Raw genomic sequence first — 17726 nt, 5'->3', positions numbered from 1 at the left:
TCTTCATTATATGTCTGATAGTGTAGCGTGTAAGTGGGCGAAGATCTTTATTATATATCTGATAGTGTAGCGTGTAAGTGGGCGAATATCTTCATTATATATCTGATAGTGTAGCGTGTAAGTGGGCGAAGATCTTCATTATATATCTGATAGTGTAGCGTGCAAGTGGGTGAAGATCTTCATTATATATCTGAGAGTGTAGCGTATAAGTGGGTGAAGATCTTCATTATATATCTGATAGTGTAGCGTGTAAGTGGGTGAAGATCTTCATTATATATCTGATAGTGTAGCGTGTAAGTGGGTGAAGATCTTCATTATATATCTGATAGTGTAGCGTGTAAGTATGTGAAGATCTTCATTATATATCTGATAGTGTAGCGTGTAAGTGGGTGAAGATCTTCATTATATATCTGATAGTGTAGCGTGTAAGTGGGTGAAGATCTTCATTATATATCTGATAGTGTAGCGTGTAAGTGGGCGAAGATCTTCATTATATATCTGATAGTGTAGCGTGTAAGTGGGTGAAGATCTTTATTATATATCTGATAGTGCCGCGTGTAAGTGGGTGAAGACCTTCATTATATATCTGAGAGTGTAGCGTGTAAGTGGGTGAAGATCTTCATTATATATCTGATAGTGTAGCGTGTAAGTGGGTGAAGATCTTCATTATATATCTGATAGTGTAGCGTGTAAGTGGGCGAAGATCTTCATTATATATCTGATAGTGTAGCGTGTAAGTGGGTGAAGATCTTCATTATATATCTGATAGTGCCGCGTGTAAGTGGGTGAAGATCTTCATTATATATCTGATAGTGCCGCGTGTAAGTGGGTGAAGATCTTCATTATATATCTGATAGTGTAGCGTGTGGGTGGGTGAAGATCTTCATTATATATCTGATAGTGCCGCGTGTAAGTGGGTGAAGAACCTCATTATATATCTGATAGTGTAGCGTGTAAGTGGGTGAAGATCTTCATTATATATCTGATAGTGTAGCGTGTAAGTGGGCGAATATCTTCATTATATATCTGATAGTGTAGCGTGTACGTGGGTGAAGATCTTCATTATATATCTGATAGTGTAGCATGTAAGTGGGTGAAGATCTTCATTATATATCTGATAGTGCCGCGTGTAAGTGGGTGATGATCTTCATTATATATCTGATAGTGCCGCGTGTAAGTGGGTGAAGATCTTCATTATATATCTGATAGTGCCGCGTGTAAGTGGGTGAAGATCTTCATTATATATCTGATAGTGTAGCGTGTAAGTGGGCGAATATCTTCATTATATATCTGACAGTGTAGCGTGTAAGTGGGTGAAGATCTTCATTATATATCTCATAGTGTAGCGTGTAAGTGGGTGAAGATCTTCATTATATATCTGATAGTGTAGCGTGTAAGAGGGTGAAGATCTTTATTATATATCTGATAGTGTAGCGTGTAAGTGGGTGAAGATCTTTATCATATATCTGATAGTGGCGCGTGTAAGTGGGTGAAGATCTTTATTATATATATGATAGTGTAGCGTGTAAGTGGGTGAAGATCTTCATTATATATCTGATAGTGTAGCGTGTAAATGGGTGAAGATCTTCATTATATATCTGATAGTGTAGCGTGTAAGTGGGTGAATATCTTCATTATATATCTGATAGTGTAGCGTGTAAGTGGGTGAAGATCTTCATTATATATCTGATAGTGTAGCGTGTTAGTGGGTCAATATCTTCATTATATATCTGATAGTGTAGCGTGTAAGTGGGCGAAGATCTTCATTATATATCTGATAGTGTAGCGTGCAAGTGGGTGAAGATCTTCATTATATATCTGATAGTGTAGCGTATAAGTGGGTGAAGATCTTCATTATATATCTGATAGTGCCGCGTGTAAGTGGGCGAAGATCTTCATTATATATCTGATAGTGTAGCGTGTAAGTGGGTGAAGATCTTCATTATATATCTGATAGTGTAGCGTGTAAGTGGGTGAAGATCTTCATTATATATCTGATAGTGTAGCGTGTAAGTGGGTGAAGATCTTCATTATATATCTGATAGTGCCGCGTGTAAGTGGGTGAAGACCTTCATTATATATCTGAGAGTGTAGCGTGTAAGTGGGTGAAGATCTTCATTATATATCTGATAGTGCCGCGTGTAAGTGGGTGAAGATCTTCATTATATATCTGATAGTGCCGCGTGTAATTGGGTGAAGATCTTCATTATATATCCGATAATATAGCATGTTAGTGGATTAGTTCATCATTATATATCTAACAGTGCAGCGTGTAAGTGGGTGAAGATCTTCATCATTATATATCTAACAGTGCAGCGTGTAAGTGGGTGAAGATCTTCATCATTATATATCTAAGAGTGCAGCGTGTAAGTGGGTGAAGCTCTCGTTATATATCTGATAGTGCCGCGTGTAAGTGGGTGAAGATCTTCATCATTATATTTCTAAGAGTGCAGCGTGTAAGTGGGTGAAGCTCTCGTTATATATCTGATAGTGTAGCGTGTAAGTGGGCGAAGATCTTCATTATATATCTGATAGTGTAGCGTGTAAGTGGGTGAAGATCTTCATTATATATCTGATAGTGCCGCGTGTAAGTGGGTGAAGATCTTCATTATATATCTGGTAGTGCCGCGTGTAAGTGGGTGATGATCTAAATTATATATTTGATAGTGCCGCGTGTAAGTGGTGAAGATCTTCATTATATATCTGATAGTGTAGCGTGTAAGTGGGTGAAGTTCTTTATTATATATCTGATAGTGTAGCGTGTAAGTGGGCGAAGATCTTCATTATATATCTGATAGTGTAGCGTGTAAGTGGGTGAAGATCTTCATTATATATCTCATAGTGTAGCGTGTAAGTGGGTGAAGATCTTCATTATATATCTGATAGTGTAGCGTGTAAGTGGGTGAAGATCTTCATTATATATCTGATAGTGTAGCGTGTAAGTGGGTGAAGATCTTTATTATATATCTGATAGTGTAGCGTGTCAGTGGGTGAAGATCTTCATTATATATCTGATAGTGGCGCGTGTAAGTGAGTGAAGATCTTCATTATATATCTGATAGTGTAGCGTGTAAGTGGGCGAAGATCTTTATTATATATCTGATAGTGTAGCGTGTAAGTGGGCGAATATCTTCATTATATATCTGATAGTGTAGCGTGTAAGTGGGCGAAGATCTTCATTATATATCTGATAGTGTAGCGTGCAAGTGGGTGAAGATCTTCATTATATATCTGAGAGTGTAGCGTATAAGTGGGTGAAGATCTTCATTATATATCTGATAGTGTAGCGTGTAAGTGGGTGAAGATCTTCATTATATATCTGATAGTGTAGCGTGTAAGTGGGTGAAGATCTTCATTATATATCTGATAGTGTAGCGTGTAAGTGGGTGAAGATCTTCATTATATATCTGATAGTGTAGCGTGTAAGTGGGTGAAGATCTTCATTATATATCTGATAGTGTAGCGTGTAAGTGGGTGAAGATCTTCATTATATATCTGATAGTGTAGCGTGTAAGTGGGCGAAGATCTTCATTATATATCTGATAGTGTAGCGTGTAAGTGGGTGAAGATCTTTATTATATATATGATAGTGTAGCGTGTAAGTGGGCGAAGATCTTCATTATATATCTGATAGTGTAGCGTGTAAATGGGTGAAGATCTTCATTATATATCTGATAGTGTAGCGTGTAAGTGGGTGAATATCTTCATTATATATCTGATAGTGTAGCGTGTAAGTGGGTGAAGATCTTCATTATATATCTGATAGTGTAGCGTGTTAGTGGGTCAATATCTTCATTATATATCTGATAGTGTAGCGTGTAAGTGGGCGAAGATCTTCATTATATATCTGATAGTGTAGCGTGCAAGTGGGTGAAGATCTTCATTATATATCTGATAGTGTAGCGTATAAGTGGGTGAAGATCTTCATTATATATCTGATAGTGCCGCGTGTAAGTGGGTGAAGATCTTCATTATATATCTGATAGTGTAGCGTGTAAGTGGGTGAAGATCTTCATTATATATCTGATAGTGTAGCGTGTAAGTGGGTGAAGATCTTCATTATATATCTCATAGTGTAGCGTGTAAGTGGGTGAAGATCTTCATTATATATCTGATAGTGCCGCGTGTAAGTGGGTGAAGACCTTCATTATATATCTGAGAGTGTAGCGTGTAAGTGGGTGAAGATCTTCATTATATATCTGATAGTGCCGCGTGTAAGTGGGTGAAGATCTTCATTATATATCTGATAGTGCCGCGTGTAAGTGGGAGAAGATCTTCATTATATATCCGATAATATAGCATGTTAGTGGATTAGTTCATCATTATATATCTAACAGTGCAGCGTGTAAGTGGGTGAAGATCTTCATCATTATATATCTAACAGTGCAGCGTGTAAGTGGGTGAAGATCTTCATCATTATATATCTAAGAGTGCAGCGTGTAAGTGGGTGAAGCTCTCGTTATATATCTGATAGTGCCGCCTGTAAGTGGGTGAAGATCTTCATCATTATATTTCTAAGAGTGCAGCGTGTAAGTGGGTGAAGCTCTCGTTATATATCTGATAGTGTAGCGTGTAAGTGGGCGAAGATCTTCATTATATATCTGATAGTGTAGCGTGTAAGTGGGTGAAGATCTTCATTATATATCTGATAGTGCCGCGTGTAAGTGGGTGAAGATCTTCATTATATATCTGGTAGTGCCGCGTGTAAGTGGGTGATGATCTAAATTATATATTTGATAGTGCCGCGTGTAAGTGGTGAAGATCTTCATTATATATCTGATAGTGTAGCGTGTAAGTGGGTGAAGTTCTTTATTATATATCTGATAGTGTAGCGTGTAAGTGGGCGAAGATCTTCATTATATATCTGATAGTGTAGCGTGTAAGTGGGTGAAGATCTTCATTATATATCTCATAGTGTAGCGTGTAAGTGGGTGAAGATCTTCATTATATATCTGATAGTGTAGCGTGTAAGTGGGTGAAGATCTTCATTATATATCTGATAGTGTAGCGTGTAAGTGGGTGAAGATCTTTATTATATATCTGATAGTGTAGCGTGTCAGTGGGTGAAGATCTTCATTATATATCTGATAGTGGCGCGTGTAAGTGAGTGAAGATCTTCATTATATATCTGATAGTGTAGCGTGTAAGTGGGCGAAGATCTTTATTATATATCTGATAGTGTAGCGTGTAAGTGGGCGAATATCTTCATTATATATCTGATAGTGTAGCGTGTAAGTGGGCGAAGATCTTCATTATATATCTGATAGTGTAGCGTGCAAGTGGGTGAAGATCTTCATTATATATCTGAGAGTGTAGCGTATAAGTGGGTGAAGATCTTCATTATATATCTGATAGTGTAGCGTGTAAGTGGGTGAAGATCTTCATTATATATCTGATAGTGTAGCGTGTAAGTGGGTGAAGATCTTCATTATATATCTGATAGTGTAGCGTGTAAGTGGGTGAAGATCTTCATTATATATCTGATAGTGTAGCGTGTAAGTGGGTGAAGATCTTCATTATATATCTGATAGTGTAGCGTGTAAGTGGGTGAAGATCTTCATTATATATCTGATAGTGTAGCGTGTAAGTGGGCGAAGATCTTCATTATATATCTGATAGTGTAGCGTGTAAGTGGGTGAAGATCTTTATTATATATCTGATAGTGCCGCGTGTAAGTGGGTGAAGACCTTCATTATATATCTGAGAGTGTAGCGTGTAAGTGGGTGAAGATCTTCATTATATATCTGATAGTGTAGCGTGTAAGTGGGTGAAGATCTTCATTATATATCTGATAGTGTAGCGTGTAAGTGGGTGAGGATCTTCATTATATATCTGATAGTGTAGCGTGTAAGTGGGTGAAGATCTTCATTATATATCTGATAGTGCCGCGTGTAAGTGGGTGAAGATCTTCATTATATATCTGATAGTGCCGCGTGTAAGTGGGTGAAGATCTTCATTATATATCTGATAGTGTAGCGTGTAGGTGGGTGAAGATCTTCATTATATATCTGATAGTGCCGCGTGTAAGTGGGTGAAGAACTTCATTATATATCTGATAGTGTAGCGTGTAAGTGGGTGAAGATCTTCATTATATATCTGATAGTGTAGCGTGTAAGTGGGCGAATATCTTCATTATATATCTGATAGTGTAGCGTGTACGTGGGTGAAGATCTTCATTATATATCTGATAGTGTAGCATGTAAGTGGGTGAAGATCTTCATTATATATCTGATAGTGCCGCGTGTAAGTGGGTGAAGATCTTCATTATATATCTGATAGTGTAGCGTGTAAGTGGGTGAATATCTTCATTATATATCTGATAGTGTAGCGTGTAAGTGGGTGAAGATCTTCATTATATATCTGATAGTGTAGCGTGTTAGTGGGTCAATATCTTCATTATATATCTGATAGTGTAGCGTGTAAGTGGGCGAAGATCTTCATTATATATCTGATAGTGTAGCGTGCAAGTGGGTGAAGATCTTCATTATATATCTGATAGTGTAGCGTATAAGTGGGTGAAGATCTTCATTATATATCTGATAGTGCCGCGTGTAAGTGGGTGAAGATCTTCATTATATATCTGATAGTGTAGCGTGTAAGTGGGTGAAGATCTTCATTATATATCTGATAGTGTAGCGTGTAAGTGGGTGAAGATCTTCATTATATATCTGATAGTGTAGCGTGTAAGTGGGTGAAGATCTTCATTATATATCTGATAGTGCCGCGTGTAAGTGGGTGAAGACCTTCATTATATATCTGAGAGTGTAGCGTGTAAGTGGGTGAAGATCTTCATTATATATCTGATAGTGCCGCGTGTAAGTGGGTGAAGATCTTCATTATATATCTGATAGTGCCGCGTGTAAGTGGGTGAAGATCTTCATTATATATCCGATAATATAGCATGTTAGTGGATTAGTTCATCATTATATATCTAACAGTGCAGCGTGTAAGTGGGTGAAGATCTTCATCATTATATATCTAACAGTGCAGCGTGTAAGTGGGTGAAGATCTTCATCATTATATATCTAAGAGTGCAGCGTGTAAGTGGGTGAAGCTCTCGTTATATATCTGATAGTGCCGCGTGTAAGTGGGTGAAGATCTTCATCATTATATTTCTAAGAGTGCAGCGTGTAAGTGGGTGAAGCTCTCGTTATATATCTGATAGTGTAGCGTGTAAGTGGGCGAAGATCTTCATTATATATCTGATAGTGTAGCGTGTAAGTGGGTGAAGATCTTCATTATATATCTGATAGTGCCGCGTGTAAGTGGGTGAAGATCTTCATTATATATCTGGTAGTGCCGCGTGTAAGTGGGTGATGATCTAAATTATATATTTGATAGTGCCGCGTGTAAGTGGTGAAGATCTTCATTATATATCTGATAGTGTAGCGTGTAAGTGGGTGAAGTTCTTTATTATATATCTGATAGTGTAGCGTGTAAGTGGGCGAAGATCTTCATTATATATCTGATAGTGTAGCGTGTAAGTGGGTGAAGATCTTCATTATATATCTCATAGTGTAGCGTGTAAGTGGGTGAAGATCTTCATTATATATCTGATAGTGTAGCGTGTAAGTGGGTGAAGATCTTCATTATATATCTGATAGTGTAGCGTGTAAGTGGGTGAAGATCTTTATTATATATCTGATAGTGTAGCGTGTCAGTGGGTGAAGATCTTCATTATATATCTGATAGTGGCGCGTGTAAGTGAGTGAAGATCTTCATTATATATCTGATAGTGTAGCGTGTAAGTGGGCGAAGATCTTTATTATATATCTGATAGTGTAGCGTGTAAGTGGGCGAATATCTTCATTATATATCTGATAGTGTAGCGTGTAAGTGGGCGAAGATCTTCATTATATATCTGATAGTGTAGCGTGCAAGTGGGTGAAGATCTTCATTATATATCTGAGAGTGTAGCGTATAAGTGGGTGAAGATCTTCATTATATATCTGATAGTGTAGCGTGTAAGTGGGTGAAGATCTTCATTATATATCTGATAGTGTAGCGTGTAAGTGGGTGAAGATCTTCATTATATATCTGATAGTGTAGCGTGTAAGTGGGTGAAGATCTTCATTATATATCTGATAGTGTAGCGTGTAAGTGGGTGAAGATCTTCATTATATATCTGATAGTGTAGCGTGTAAGTGGGTGAAGATCTTCATTATATATCTGATAGTGTAGCGTGTAAGTGGGTGAAGATCTTTATTATATATCTGATAGTGCCGCGTGTAAGTGGGTGAAGACCTTCATTATATATCTGAGAGTGTAGCGTGTAAGTGGGTGAAGATCTTCATTATATATCTGATAGTGTAGCGTGTAAGTGGGTGAAGATCTTCATTATATATCTGATAGTGTAGCGTGTAAGTGGGTGAAGATCTTCATTATATATCTGATAGTGTAGCGTGTAAGTGGGTGAAGATCTTCATTATATATCTGATAGTGCCGCGTGTAAGTGGGTGAAGATCTTCATTATATATCTGATAGTGCCGCGTGTAAGTGGGTGAAGATCTTCATTATATATCTGATAGTGTAGCGTGTAGGTGGGTGAAGATCTTCATTATATATCTGATAGTGCCGCGTGTAAGTGGGTGAAGAACTTCATTATATATCTGATAGTGTAGCGTGTAAGTGGGTGAAGATCTTCATTATATATCTGATAGTGTAGCGTGTAAGTGGGCGAATATCTTCATTATATATCTGATAGTGTAGCGTGTACGTGGGTGAAGATCTTCATTATATATCTGATAGTGTAGCATGTAAGTGGGTGAAGATCTTCATTATATATCTGATAGTGCCGCGTGTAAGTGGGTGAAGATCTTCATTATATATCTGATAGTGCCGCGTGTAAGTGGGTGAGGATCTTCATTATATATCTGATAGTGCCGCGTGTAAGTGGGTGAAGATCTTCATTATATATCTGATAGTGCCGCGTGAAAGTGGGTGAAGATCTTCATTATATATCTGATAGTGTAGCGTGTAAGTGGGCGAATATCTTCATTATATATCTGATAGTGTAGCGTGTAAGTGGGTGAAGATCTTCATTATATATCTCATAGTGTAGCGTGTAAGTGGGTGAAGATCTTCATTATATATCTGATAGTGTAGCGTGTAAGAGGGTGAAGATCTTTATTATATATTTGATAGTGTAGCGTGTAAGTGGGTGAAGATCTTTATCATATATCTGATAGTGGCGCGTGTAAGTGGGTGAAAATCTTCATTATATATCTGATAGTGTAGGGTGTAAGTGGGTGAAGATCTTTATTATATATATGATAGTGTAGCGTGTAAGTGGGCGAAGATCTTCATTATATATCTGATAGTGTAGCGTGTAAGTGGGTGAAGATCTTCATTATATATCTGATCTTGTAGCGTGTAAGTGGGTGAATATCTTCATTATATATCTGATAGTGTAGCGTGTAAGTGGGTGAAGATCTTCATTATATATCTGATAGTGTAGCGTGTTAGTGGGTCAATATCTTCATTATATATCTGATAGTGTAGCGTGTAAGTGGGCGAAGATCTTCATTATATATCTGATAGTGTAGCGTGCAAGTGGGTGAAGATCTTCATTATATATCTGATAGTGTAGCGTATAAGTGGGTGAAGATCTTCATTATATATCTGATAGTGCCGCGTGTAAGTGGGTGAAGATCTTCATTATATATCTGATAGTGTAGCGTGTAAGTGGGTGAAGATCTTCATTATATATCTGATAGTGTAGCGTGTAAGTGGGTGAAGATCTTCATTATATATCTGATAGTGTAGCGTGTAAGTGGGTGAAGATCTTCATTATATATCTGATAGTGCCGCGTGTAAGTGGGTGAAGACCTTCATTATATATCTGAGAGTGTAGCGTGTAAGTGGGTGAAGATCTTCATTATATATCTGATAGTGCCGCGTGTAAGTGGGTGAAGATCTTCATTATATATCTGATAGTGCCGCGTGTAAGTGGGTGAAGATCTTCATTATATATCCGATAATATAGCATGTTAGTGGATTAGTTCATCATTATATATCTAACAGTGCAGCGTGTAAGTGGGTGAAGATCTTCATCATTATATATCTAACAGTGCAGCGTGTAAGTGGGTGAAGATCTTCATCATTATATATCTAAGAGTGCAGCGTGTAAGTGGGTGAAGCTCTCGTTATATATCTGATAGTGCCGCGTGTAAGTGGGTGAAGATCTTCATCATTATATTTCTAAGAGTGCAGCGTGTAAGTGGGTGAAGCTCTCGTTATATATCTGATAGTGTAGCGTGTAAGTGGGCGAAGATCTTCATTATATATCTGATAGTGAAGCGTGTAAGTGGGTGAAGATCTTCATTATATATCTGATAGTGCCGCGTGTAAGTGGGTGAAGATCTTCATTATATATCTGGTAGTGCCGAGTGTAAGTGGGTGATGATCTAAATTATATATTTGATAGTGCCGCGTGTAAGTGGTGAAGATCTTCATTATATATCTGATAGTGTAGCGTGTAAGTGGGTGAAGTTCTTTATTATATATCTGATAGTGTAGCGTGTAAGTGGGCGAAGATCTTCATTATATATCTGATAGTGTAGCGTGTAAGTGGGTGAAGATCTTCATTATATATCTCATAGTGTAGCGTGTAAGTGGGTGAAGATCTTCATTATATATCTGATAGTGTAGCGTGTAAGTGGGTGAAGATCTTCATTATATATCTGATAGTGTAGCGTGTAAGTGGGTGAAGATCTTTATTATATATCTGATAGTGTAGCGTGTCAGTGGGTGAAGATCTTCATTATATATCTGATAGTGGCGCGTGTAAGTGAGTGAAGATCTTCATTATATATCTGATAGTGTAGCGTGTAAGTGGGCGAAGATCTTTATTATATATCTGATAGTGTAGCGTGTAAGTGGGCGAATATCTTCATTATATATCTGATAGTGTAGCGTGTAAGTGGGCGAAGATCTTCATTATATATCTGATAGTGTAGCGTGCAAGTGGGTGAAGATCTTCATTATATATCTGAGAGTGTAGCGTATAAGTGGGTGAAGATCTTCATTATATATCTGATAGTGTAGCGTGTAAGTGGGTGAAGATCTTCATTATATATCTGATAGTGTAGCGTGTAAGTGGGTGAAGATCTTCATTATATATCTGATAGTGTAGCGTGTAAGTGGGTGAAGATCTTCATTATATATCTGATAGTGTAGCGTGTAAGTGGGTGAAGATCTTCATTATATATCTGATAGTGTAGCGTGTAAGTGGGTGAAGATCTTCATTATATATCTGATAGTGTAGCGTGTAAGTGGGCGAAGATCTTCATTATATATCTGATAGTGTAGCGTGTAAGTGGGTGAAGATCTTTATTATATATCTGATAGTGCCGCGTGTAAGTGGGTGAAGACCTTCATTATATATCTGAGAGTGTAGCGTGTAAGTGGGTGAAGATCTTCATTATATATCTGATAGTGTAGCGTGTAAGTGGGTGAAGATCTTCATTATATATCTGATAGTGTAGCGTGTAAGTGGGTGAAGATCTTCATTATATATCTGATAGTGTAGCGTGTAAGTGGGTGAAGATCTTCATTATATATCTGATAGTGCCGCGTGTAAGTGGGTGAAGATCTTCATTATATATCTGATAGTGCCGCGTGTAAGTGGGTGAAGATCTTCATTATATATCTGATAGTGTAGCGTGTAGGTGGGTGAAGATCTTCATTATATATCTGATAGTGCCGCGTGTAAGTGGGTGAAGAACTTCATTATATATCTGATAGTGTAGCGTGTAAGTGGGTGAAGATCTTCATTATATATCTGATAGTGTAGCGTGTAAGTGGGCGAATATCTTCATTATATATCTGATAGTGTCGCGTGTAAGTGGGTGAAGATCTTCATTATATATCTGATAGTGTAGCATGTAAGTGGGTGAAGATCTTCATTATATATCTGATAGTGCCGCGTGTAAGTGGGTGAAGATCTTCATTATATATCTGATAGTGCCGCGTGTAAGTGGGTGAGGATCTTCATTATATATCTGATAGTGCCGCGTGTAAGTGGGTGAAGATCTTCATTATATATCTGATAGTGCCGCGTGTAAGTGGGTGAAGATCTTCATTATATATCTGATAGTGTAGCGTGTAAGTGGGCGAATATCTTCATTATATATCTGATAGTGTAGCGTGTAAGTGGGTGAAGATCTTCATTATATATCTGATAGTGTAGCGTGTAAGTGGGTGAAGATCTTCATTATATATCTGATAGTGTAGCGTGTAAGAGGGTGAAGATCTTTATTATATATCTGATAGTGTAGCGTGTAAGTGGGTGAAGATCTTTATCATATATCTGATAGTGGCGCGTGTAAGTGGGTGAAGATCTTCATTATATATCTGATAGTGTAGCGTGTAAGTGGGCGAAGATCTTCATTATATATCTGATAGTGTAGCGTGTAAGTGGGTGAAGATCTTCATTATATATCTGATAGTGTAGCGTGTAAGTGGGTGAATATCTTCATTATATATCTGATAGTGTAGCGTGTAAGTGGGTGAAGATCTTCATTATATATCTGATAGTGTAGCGTGTTAGTTGGTCAATATCTTCATTATATATCTGATAGTGTAGCGTGTAAGTGGGCGAAGATCTTCATTATATATCTGATAGTGTAGCGTGCAAGTGGGTGAAGATCTTCATTATATATCTGATAGTGTAGCGTATAAGTGGGTGAAGATCTTCATTATATATCTGATAGTGCCGCGTGTAAGTGGGTGAAGATCTTCATTATATATCTGATAGTGTAGCGTGTAAGTGGGTGAAGATCTTCATTATATATCTGATAGTGTAGCGTGTAAGTGGGTGAAGATCTTCATTATATATCTGATAGTGTAGCGTGTAAGTGGGTGAAGATCTTCATTATATATCTGATAGTGCCGCATGTAAGTGGGTGAAGACCTTCATTATATATCTGAGAGTGTAGCGTGTAAGTGGGTGAAGATCTTCATTATATATCTGATAGTGTAGCGTGTAAGTGGGTGAAGATCTTCATTATATATCTGATAGTGTAGCGTGTAAGTGGGTGAAGATCTTCATTATATATCTGATAGTGTACCGTGTAAGTGGGTGAAGATCTTCATTATATATCTGATAGTGCCGCGTGTAAGTGGGTGAAGATCTTCATTATATATCTGATAGTGCCGCGTGTAAGTGGGTGAAGATCTTCATTATATATCTGATAGTGTAGCGTGTAGGTGGGTGAAGATCTTCATTATATATCTGATAGTGCCGCGTGTAAGTGGGTGAAGAACTTCATTATATATCTGATAGTGTAGCGTGTAAGTGGGTGAAGATCTTCATTATATATCTGATAGTGTAGCGTGTAAGTGGGCGAATATCTTCATTATATATCTGATAGTGTAGCGTGTAAGTGGGTGAAGATCTTCATTATATATCTGATAGTGTAGCATGTAACAGGGTGAAGATCTTAATTATATATCTAATAGTGCCGCGTGTAAGTGGGTGAAGATCTTCATTATATATCTGATAGTGCCGCGTGTAAGTGGGCGAGGATCTTCATTATATATCTGATAGTGCCGCGTGTAAGTGGGTGAAGATCTTCATTATATATCTGATAGTGCCGCGTGTAAGTGGGTGAAGATCTTCATTATATATCTGACAGTGCCGCGTGTAAGTGGGTGAAGATCTTCATTATATATCTGATAGTGCCGCGTGTAAGTGGGTGAAGATCATCATTATATATCTGATAGTGTAGCGTGTAAGTGGGCGAATATCTTCATTATATATCTGATAGTGTAGCGTGTAAGTGGGTGAAGATCTTCATTATATATCTCATAGTGTAGCGTGTAAGTGGGTGAAGATCTTCATTATATATCTGATAGTGTAGCGTGTAAGAGGGTGAAGATCTTTATTATATATCTGATAGTGTAGCGTGTAAGTGGGTGAAGATCTTTATCATATATCTGATAGTGGCGCGTGTAAGCGGGTGAAGATCTTCATTATATATCTGATAGTGTAGCGTGTAAGTGGGTGAAGATCTTTATTATATATATGATAGTGTAGCGTGTAAGTGGGCGAAGATCTTCATTATATATCTGATAGTGTAGCGTGTAAGTGGGTGAAGATCTTCATTATATATCTGATAGTGTAGAGTGTAAGTGGGTGAATATCTTCATTATATATCTGATAGTGTAGCGTGTAAGTGGGTGAAGATCTTCATTATATATCTGATAGTGTAGCGTGTTAGTGGGTCAATATCTTCATTATATATCTGATAGTGTAGCGTGTAAGTGGGTGAAGATCTTCATTATATATCTGATAGTGTAGCGTGTAGGTGGGTGAAGATCTTCATTATATATCTGATAGTGCCGCGTGTAAGTGGGTGAAGATCTTCATTATACATCCGATAATATAGCATGTTAGTGGATTAGTTCATCATTATATATCTAACAGTGTAGAGTGTAAGTGTGTGAAGATCTTCATCATTATATATCTAAGAGTGCAGCGTGTAAGTGGGTGAAGATCTTCATCATTATATATCTAAGAGTGCAGCGTGTAAGTGGGTGAAGCTCTCGTTATATATCTGATAGTGTAGCGTGTAAGTGGGCGAAGATCTTCATTATATATCTGATAGTGTAGCGTGTAAGTGGGTGAAGATCTTCATTATATATCTGATAGTGTAGCATGTAAGTGGGTGAAGATCTTCATTATATATCGGATAGTGCCGCGTGTAAGTGGGTGAAGATCTTCATTACATATCTGATAGTGTAGCGTGTAAGTGGGTGAAGATCTTCATTATATATCTGATAGTGTAGCGTGTAAGTGGGTGAAGATCTTCATTATATATCTGATAGTGTAGCGTGTAAGTGGGCGAAGATCTTCATTATATATCTGATAGTGTATCGTGTAAGTGGGTGAAGATCTTCATTATATATCTGAGAGTGTAGCGTGTAAGTGGGTGAAGATCTTCATTATATATCTGATAGTGTAGCGTGTAAGTGGGTGAAGATCTTTATTATATATCTGATAGTGTAGCGTGTAAGTGGGTGAAGATCTTCATTATATATCTGATAGTGTAGCGTGTAAGTGGGTGAATATCTTCATTATATATCTGATAGTGTAGCGTGTAAGTGGGTGAAGATCTTCATTATATATCTGATAGTGTAGCGTGTAAGTGGGTGAATATCTTCATTATATATCTGATAGTGTAGCGTGTAAGTGGGCGAAGATCTTCATTATATATCTGATAGTGTAGCGTGTAAGTGGGCGGAGATCTTCATTATATATCTGATAGTATAGCGTGTAAGTGGGTGAAGATCTTTATTATATATCTGATAGTGCCGCGTGTAAGTGGGTGAAGATCTTCATTATATATCTGAGAGTGTAGCGTGTAAATGGGTGAAGATCTTCATTATATATCTGACAGTGCCGCGTGTAAGTGGGTGAAGATCTTCATTATATATCTGATAGTGCCGCGTGTAAGTGGGTGAAGATCATCATTATATATCTGATAGTGTAGCGTGTAAGCGGGCGAATATCTTCATTATATATCTGATAGTGTAGCGTGTAAGTGGGTGAAGATCTTCATTATATATCTCATAGTGTAGCGTGTAAGTGGGTGAAGATCTTCATTATATATCTGATAGTGTAGCGTGTAAGAGGGTGAAGATCTTTATTATATATCTGATAGTGTAGCGTGTAAGTGGGTGAAGATCTTTATCATATATCTGATAGTGGCGCGTGTAAGCGGGTGAAGATCTTCATTATATATCTGATAGTGTAGCGTGTAAGTGGGTGAAGATCTTTATTATATATATGATAGTGTAGCGTGTAAGTGGGCGAAGATCTTCATTATATATCTGATAGTGTAGCGTGTAAGTGGGTGAAGATCTTCATTATATATCTGATAGTGTAGAGTGTAAGTGGGTGAATATCTTCATTATATATCTGATAGTGTAGCGTGTAAGTGGGTGAAGATCTTCATTATATATCTGATAGTGTAGCGTGTTAGTGGGTCAATATCTTCATTATATATCTGATAGTGTAGCGTGTAAGTGGGCGAAGATCTTCATTATATATCTGATAGTGTAGCGTATAAGTGGGTGAAGATCTTCATTATATATCTGATAGTGTAGCGTATAAGTGGGTGAAGATCTTCATTATATATCTGATAGTGCCGCGTGTAAGTGGGTGAAGATCTTCATTATAGATCTGATAGTGTAGCGTGTAAGTGGGTGAAGATCTTCATTATATATCTGATAGTGTAGCGTGTAAGTGGGTGAAGATCTTCATTATATATCTGAGAGTGTAGCGTGTAAGTGGGTGAAGATCATTATTATATATCTGAAAGTGTAGCGTGTAAGTGGGTGAAGATCTTCATTATATATCTGATAGTGTAGCGTGTAAGTGGGCGAAGATCTTCATTATATATCTGATAGTGTAGCGTGTAAGTGGGTGAAGATCTTTATTATATATCTGATAGTGCCGCGTGTAAGTGGGTGAAGATCTTCATTATATATCTGATAGTGTAGCGTGTAAGTGTGTGATGATCTTCATTATATATCTGATAGTGCCGCGTGTAAGTGGGTGAAGATCTTCATTATATATCTGATAGTGTAGCGTGTAAGTGGGTGAAGATCTTCATTATATATCTGATAGTGTAGCGTGTAGGTGGGTGAAGATCTTCATTATATATCTGATAGTGTAGCGTGTAAGTGGGTGAAGATCTTCATTATATATCTCATAGTGTAGCGTGTAAGTGGGTGAAGATCTTCATTATATATCTGATAGTGTAGCGTGTAAGAGGGTGAAGATCTTTATTATATATCTGATAGTGTAGCGTGTAAGTGGGTGAAGATCTTTATCATATATCTGATAGTGGCGCGTGTAAGCGGGTGAAGATCTTCATTATATATCTGATAGTGTAGCGTGTAAGTGGGTGAAGATCTTTATTATATATATGATAGTGTAGCGTGTAAGTGGGCGAAGATCTTCATTATATATCTGATAGTGTAGCGTGTAAGTGGGTAAAGATCTTCATTATATATCTGATAGTGTAGAGTGTAAGTGGGTGAATATCTTCATTATATATCTGATAGTGTAGCGTGTAAGTGGGTGAAGATCTTCATTATATATCTGATAGTGTAGCGTGTTAGTGGGTCAATATCTTCATTATATATCTGATAGTGTAGCGTGTAAGTGGGCGAAGATCTTCATTATATATCTGATAGTGTAGCGTATAAGTGGGTGAAGATCTTCATTATATATCTGATAGTGTAGCGTATAAGTGGGTGAAGATCTTCATTATATATCTGATAGTGCCGCGTGTAAGTGGGTGAAGATCTTCATTATAGATCTGATAGTGTAGCGTGTAAGTGGGTGAAGATCTTCATTATATATCTGATAGTGTAGCGTGTAAGTGGGTGAAGATCTTCATTATATATCTGATAGTGTAGAGTGTAAGTGGGTGAATATCTTCATTATATATCTGATAGTGTAGCGTGTAAGTGGGTGAAGATCTTCATTATATATCTGATAGTGTAGCGTGTTAGTGGGTCAATATCTTCATTATATATCTGATAGTGTAGCGTGTAAGTGGGCGAAGATCTTCATTATATATCTGATAGTGTAGCGTATAAGTGGGTGAAGATCTTCATTATATATCTGATAGTGTAGCGTATAAGTGGGTGAAGATCTTCATTATATATCTGATAGTGCCGCGTGTAAGTGGGTGAAGATCTTCATTATAGAT

The sequence above is a fragment of the Sinohyriopsis cumingii genome, unplaced genomic scaffold (genome assembly GCF_028554795.1).
Source record: "Sinohyriopsis cumingii isolate HCF-2022 unplaced genomic scaffold, ASM2855479v2 utg000441l, whole genome shotgun sequence".
Taxonomy (NCBI): Eukaryota; Metazoa; Mollusca; class Bivalvia; order Unionida; family Unionidae; genus Sinohyriopsis; species Sinohyriopsis cumingii.
This window is presented reverse-complemented; position numbering follows the sequence as displayed.